This window comes from Oncorhynchus keta, chromosome 13 (genome assembly GCF_023373465.1).
Source record: "Oncorhynchus keta strain PuntledgeMale-10-30-2019 chromosome 13, Oket_V2, whole genome shotgun sequence".
NCBI classification, from domain to species: domain Eukaryota; kingdom Metazoa; phylum Chordata; class Actinopteri; order Salmoniformes; family Salmonidae; genus Oncorhynchus; species Oncorhynchus keta.
Genome location: NC_068433.1, coordinates 49374353 through 49381241, shown reverse-complemented (window position 1 = coordinate 49381241; position 6889 = coordinate 49374353). Strand labels below are relative to the sequence as shown.

The window sequence follows — 6889 nt, the reverse complement described above, 5'->3', positions numbered from 1 at the left end:
GATGTGTGAGCTTCCTTCTGAATGAAAAATAAGGCATTCATGGGACCACTCAACTGGTTTTCAGTGGTGAGTGTTTAGATGTGGGCTGGTACTTGCAGAAGAATACCTATCACCTGTGGTTGGTTGTTTGTTATCTGTGTCCAATATCCATACAATTCAGTTCACAACCAATGTGTTTGGTTATACAGTGACCTGTGCTGAAGCCTCTCTTTTGTTGCTGACCATCATCAAAAAAACGAAGGATGGCATCCGGAAAGGGTCCGTCTCAGGTGAACCAAAAGAAAACAACGGTTTCCATAACTGAGAAAAGGTGCGTCTCTGTCTGTCTGGAACACGCCCTCCAGTTTCTCTCATCCCATATCACCCATAACCACGCTCCTCCTCTGTATTCCGTTGGGAGACATGAGAGAGGCCGGCTGTCGCGGTCTAGGACAGTGAAAGTATTCCACAACGAGACTGTTCGTAGGAGCAGGCAGGCATCTGCATTCCCCAGGTGAAAGGTGCATGTTTCAGTTCTGGGTCGCAAACCTACAGCCAAAACATACATACAAGGATATCCTATCCAAGGTAAGATTGATTTGACTCGTTTTTCAATTTTTAAAATCACGTTTTGGTGTAATTGGATAAGAAGGCGCTGGAGTGAAGGACTGAAGGCTGTAGCATCTCTCCAATCCCCAGTCAGATTTGTCTGGGATGGGAATGTAGAAAGCGTGCCCATTTGACGCCTTCAGTTTGTTTAAAAACATGCACATTAGCTTGTTATGATGCACATTTAATTTAGCCTAGCCATATTGTGATCGCTTTCATTCATTTCTTAACATGAGTGAGTGCGCGCGAGCTACAGTGCCCGATTTTACCAGCGGCCAGTCAATCCAGAACAGTCGCTACAGCATATAGCTTTCCGGAAGGTGAGGGAGGTCTCTTTGTAAATCCTCAAAATATTTCTGTGTGCGTAAATATTGTTCCTTGTAGGCACACATAGACTAGTTTACAATAGTCCAAAAGAACTGAATAATTCGGCTAGATAAATGGTGCTGAATAAAAGGAGGCGGTATAAAAGCCGGTAAAATGACTCAGATGGAACTGTCATCTTGGTATATTGCGCAGCGCTTTCTCATGTGGAATCAGCGCTGGCGCTCATTTATTGAGTAATCCGCGAGTGCTCTCTCTAAGCGCTGAAAGTGAAGCACGCGTTCTCTATCTTGCGCAACAAGGTTCATAAATTATTGGGGGTACGTGTTTTGACAGTATTGTTATCTATGTTGTGCAACTTCCAAAGAATTTATTTCCGAATTAAAATGCCTCAAATTAACAGGAGATAATGTTGTAGATAATGTTGGATTTTGCATCATGACAATGTGTGTGTCTTTTGCTATCATTGTCCATTAGAATTAGCTAGCATCCACCACTGTATTGTGTGGGACTTCCAGTCGTCAGATTTGAATTTGAGTTCATATAGTCCTTTACAACATATCTGAAGTGGCTGACCCTGGACCTTAAGCCTATATTTGCACCTTGATGGGCTCCTAACCTTTGAATGTGTGAGAATCCCTGTTGACCTTATATACAACCCTGCAGAGGCGAGGAGAATGAGAGTGAGGCCCAAATTGACCTCTGCAAGCACCAAATATGTCAGTGTGCTTTGAGCCAGTTATTGGAGTCCAGAGGTATGTGGTGTGAGAAAATAGCTTGTCACACTATGTCACTTGTCATCAGTTTTAAAAAGAAAGAAAACATAGGAAAGGTATTGTCTTGTGGTGGTTAATAAACATAGATGTCACAGATAGGTTGAATTATCCTCAGAGACTGGCACTGGTCTATATTTACTGTTTGTTCTGTTAGGAGACCTCAGTGATGATCTGCTCTTGTTCACAGCCAAGTAGTTATGTGTGTGTGAGAATGTGCATGGTGTAGACACCTGACAGAGTACACTTCATTCCCCTCATAAAAGTCCATGTAAAAGCTGCGCTACATTCTTGTACACTCATTCCAGTAAGGTACGTAGTAATGTAATTTACTGAGAACATTACACTAGAGATGACCATTGACCCTCTTGACTGAACATTAAGGAAGTCTAAATTACACCCTCAATTTCCAGGGGCATACCCTCTCCATTCCTTTGTGCTCACTGCATTCTCTCTTTCTCTCTTCTTTACTGTCTCTGAGCCCTGCTTCTCCTCCGCCTCACTCTCTCTTCTCTCTCTCCTGCCTCTCCCTCTCTTATTTCTTAGTGTGGAAAGGCAGTGTCGTGTCTTTGGCATCATTAAAGGTGAAGGCTGTTATTTTATCAAATCAATTCTCTGTAATTATTATTACGTGATTAAACTAATCATGTAAATTGAATTAACTAGGAAGTCGGGGCACCATGGAAAATCTTCAGATTACAAAAATATAATTTTCCGAATATAACTCTATGGATATTTTAATATCTGATCAATTAGTCTTCTATGAATGAATTATTCTTTACCTCACGTCAGTCTCATCTGAACATCATAAATGGTTGGTTATCTGCATGAACCCAGCCTTTACTATAAATCATCCATACACCAATTGGCTTAATCATTTATTTACTAATCACAGAAATGCAGGGAAGTGGGTGTGTGGACTGGGAAAGAAGCGGGAAAGACAAAAGGGATCACTACACACAGTTGATAATTATATTCATTGAAATGATAGTCCTTTGCACATGAACGCTCACTCATTCTGGAATAATTGCAATCAATATATATTACTCCCACATGTCATTGTGATCTTCTCTGTTGGAATCGTCAGTCTGTCTGCTGGAGTCAGTTCATCAGAGAGTGGTTGTAGGGTCTATCGGCTGCTCCTGATCGTGTCTGTTGTAATGGATATGTCAGGCATCCATTATTCTTAGGATAGATGTTTCGGCGGTTGTCGGCATTCGCATCCCAGATTTACATCATTTCTAGTAGCAGACCAGTAATTAGTATCTAAGATTTGCTCTTATTCTGTAGGGTTCGATAGTCTCAGAGTTTAACCATTTCCAGCCGTGTAGCCAATGCTCCACGTGGTATAGTTTTCTAGTTTTGGTACTTAACTATTCGCAATCACAGCTCCCGTTGTGGGTTTGCTTAGTCTGAAGAGGATTGTTTTAGGAGGGGCTTTTATTCGTAACAGTAGAAGGGGTGGTTCCATGACGCTTGATTATGTCTGTGCTCAGGGGGTGTGGCCGCTGACTAGTTAAATTTGACAGGGAATACAATTCTCTCAAAATTAAAGGTTTAACATCACATTACATCATTTCACAAATAGTTTCATCTTTACTCATTAATTTTATACAACAATTAGATGCAAACACCATAATTGAGAAATGTACACATTCAGAGATATAGTTATGCGTGTTTCCTGTCCTTCGTGAGGTCACCAAATGAAACACACTCAACATAACTGTCCCTTAAGTGTCCACGGACCCTTCCCACATTCTCACAAGTGGACATGTAGTTTAATTTTCCCATTTTGGGGATTTAGAAGTTCGGCCATGTGAAATCCTTTGTTCACTCTGTGGTCTCTCTCTGCATGAAATGGGGGAGAGAGTCTCAGCCAGGAATTTACGACCTGAGATAACAGAACCTGGGTGTAGGAGAGAGTGAGAGAGGGTGGCATGGACATCACAGATGTATCATGGGTGGTTGAGTATTTCCTCTCCACTTAGATAAGTCCCGTCCTCCTTTCAACTCGTGTTCATTTCTGGAAGTACAAGTTTGGGGTGGAAGAGTTGTGCAACAGCCTCAAAAGCACTTCTAGAAACATCTACGTGTAAAGCAGGTCTGAATCTGTCAAGACCCGTATGGTTAGTCTGGAGACCTGCAGGGGTTTTTGTCAAAGAGGCTTTGTGTTATGCAAACACATCAGGATGCTTGTGGGTGGATGGATATTTGGGGGGAGTTTTGTGGCATAAAGCTCATGTGATGAGGCGCGCTGTAACTGTAGGTTGTGCTGTAAGTGTTCTGGACCTGAGGGGAAAAGGAAAAATACACCTGTTGAGAATCAGAGATATTCCATTGCATGAACTCCTCAACTATGTAACCGTAAATAACCTCCTCAAACAGATAGTCAGAAGTTGCTAAATCCATTTTTGGAGTTGAGCTTAGTTCAACTGTCGTATCCCATCAGAATTCAAAATATGAGCTTTTTTTTACTCCAATGTTTGTAAACAGTAAATATGAACAAACACTGTATCCCTTAAACAACTTCGGAAACCCTCGACAACATTCCACTGAAAAGGCGAAATTCAAAAATATTTTTTTGAAATATGTAACTTTCATACATTCACAAGTGCAATACACTTCTTGTTAATCTACCCATCATGTCTAATTTCAAAAAGGCTTTACAGCAAAAACACACCATATGATTATGTTAGGTCAGAGCCTAGTCACAAAAACACGCACAGCCATTATCCAGCCAAAGAGAGGAGTCACAAAAAGCAGAAATAGAGATAAAAATCAATCACTAACCTTTGATAATCTTCATCAGATGGCACAGATGACTTCATGTTACACAATACATGTATGTTTTGTTCGATAAAGTTCATATTTATATACAAAAATCTCAGTTTACATTGGCGCTTTATGGTCAGTAATGTTGTGCCTCAAAAACATCCGGCGAATTTTCAGAGAGCCACATCAATTTACAGAAATACTCATAATATACTTTGATAAAAGACACAACTATTATGCACATAATTATAGATATACTTCTCCTTAATGCAACCGCTGTGTTTTCAAAAAAGCTTTATGGAAAAAGCAAACCATGCAATAATCTGAGTACGGCGCTCAGACACAAAAACAAGCTATGCAGATACCCGCCATGTTGTGGAGTCAGTAAAAGTCTGAAATAGCGTTATAAATATTCACTTACCTTTGATGATCTTCATCAGAATGCACTCCCAGGAATCCCAGTTCCACAATAAATGTTTGTTTTGTTTGATAAAGTCCATCATTTATGTCCAAATGCCTCCTTTTGTTAGGATGTTTGGTAAACAAATCCAAATTCACTAGGCACGGGCAAGTCCAGGTGAAAGTTCAGACGAAAAGTTTAAAAAACTTATATTACAGTTCATAGAAACATGTTTAAAAAACATGCTTAAAACGGATGGTCAGTCATTAAATCCATAGCTCTGTCTTTGAATTTGAGACTGGTCCCATTGCTCCAGCCCCATCCCCCTGCTTTTTACCCACACAGTGGTGGGGAGCTGCTTTGTTGTTATTTTAACTGCTGATTGCTACCTTTAATGACCACTAAAAACATGCTGAAGAAAAGGTAGACCTCAAACTTTAACAGTCTCATGTGTTGAATGCAAGGACCTGCATGCTGTTGGGATTGTCTATGAAGTGAATGAATAATGTAGGGAAATGCATAGATAAGGAGACGTGTAGTCCCATCCTGTGATGGGTTGAAGAGGTCAGGCACAGGAGCCATGTTAATGGGACTTGATGATGCACTTCACCCCTAGACAATACAAACACATTAGACTGAAGCAATGGGAAAGGAAACAATTTAGGCTACTTGCTTTGTAGGATGTTTATTACTGCTTCAGTTAACTTATTAGAGGCATATCTGTGATACAATTACTTCAACTTTGCTTCTGTTCCAATACAGTCCCATAATTAGTGTGACCATGTAATCTATTTAACTGGTTGATTTGGTTCTGTGTTTTTGGTTTTGTGTGATTTGTGTGCTCAGTGCCAGTGGAGATGCTAATCCTGTCATGGAGAGAGTTGGCACAGCAGGATGTGAGTAACACTAAACACACACTCTGTTAAATATGGCCCTATTCCCACTACGAGAGATGAAGGAGAGTCTGAGGAACAGAGTGGCCAAAGAGATTTCTACTTTTTAATTCACACTACATGCATTCTTGGTCCGCAGCTCAAATTGACCGTAAATATCAAAGTAGCCACTAAGTTAAGCAAAAAATGATTTCATAATCCAAGCAACTTTTCTACTTAAACATATTACAATATTGAATAATGCAACCAAATCATGTGCAGATCCTTTTTTACGATGTATCGTATCATATCGTTGTACCTGAACCAAAACTCCAGTATTTTTCCTCCATAGCTTTCTCTTCATCTTCTTTTAAAATAGGGAGCCAATTAGTTTTATTATGGCTCTCTCTTGTCCCTCTGAGCAATATGTTGGAAACACATAGTCGCAATAAAATCCCGTTATTGAATCATAATACATATAGAATCGAAAGAATCGCAATACATATCGTATCGGCACCTAAGCATCATGATAAAATTGTATCGTGAGGTCCCTGGCAATTCCCAGCCCTACAATTAAAGGGTTCACTTTCTCGTCCGTACACATTAAATTAGCTCACAATACATAGCTAACTCCTGCTAGCTAGCTAACTAACAACATGCTTAATGATCAAGTAACGTTAGCATATCAATAATGAATGTTTACCCCACCCATAGGAATATAAAAATACAGTAACGTTATACAGTATCCTTCCTATTATAATTTGCAAAAGAACAATATAGGAGGAAGGTTGAATCCTATTACACCGGCTCTGACGCTCGTCGTATGTGTTGCAAGTCTTGCAGGCGATAATGGATTACAAAGGGAAACCCAGCCATGAGTTGCCCAGCTATGCAGAACTCCCAAATTAGGAATATAACACTGTGCCTTGAATGAAAACCCTTTTTTTCTGGATGACTGTCTGATCTCGCTCTCTATGGCTGATGTGAGCCAATCATTTAAACAGGTTAACAATCACAAGGCTGCCGGGCCAGACGGAATGTCAGGGCGCGTTCTCGAAGCATGCGCAGACCAGCTGGCAAGTGTCTTCACAGACATTTTCAATCTCTCGTTGTCCCAGTCTGTAATCCCAACATGTTTCAAGCTGGCCACCAATTTGCAT

General features: G+C 40.4%; 1 protein-coding gene across 3 annotated transcripts in view; it reads left to right on the top strand.

Moving 5' to 3' along the window:
• Positions 1-371: 371 nt before the first annotated feature.
• Positions 372-6889, top strand: part of si:dkey-97m3.1 (fatty acyl-CoA reductase 1) — a 64758-nt gene continuing 58240 nt past the window's right edge. The window contains exons 1-2 of one of the 3 annotated variants that reach the window (XM_052460517.1): positions 372-567; positions 5704-5753. The gene's annotated coding sequence lies outside the window, so the exon portion shown is untranslated. The remainder of the gene's footprint in view (positions 568-5703; positions 5754-6889) is intronic. The other 2 variants (XM_052460515.1, XM_052460516.1) reach the window with 2 other exon arrangements.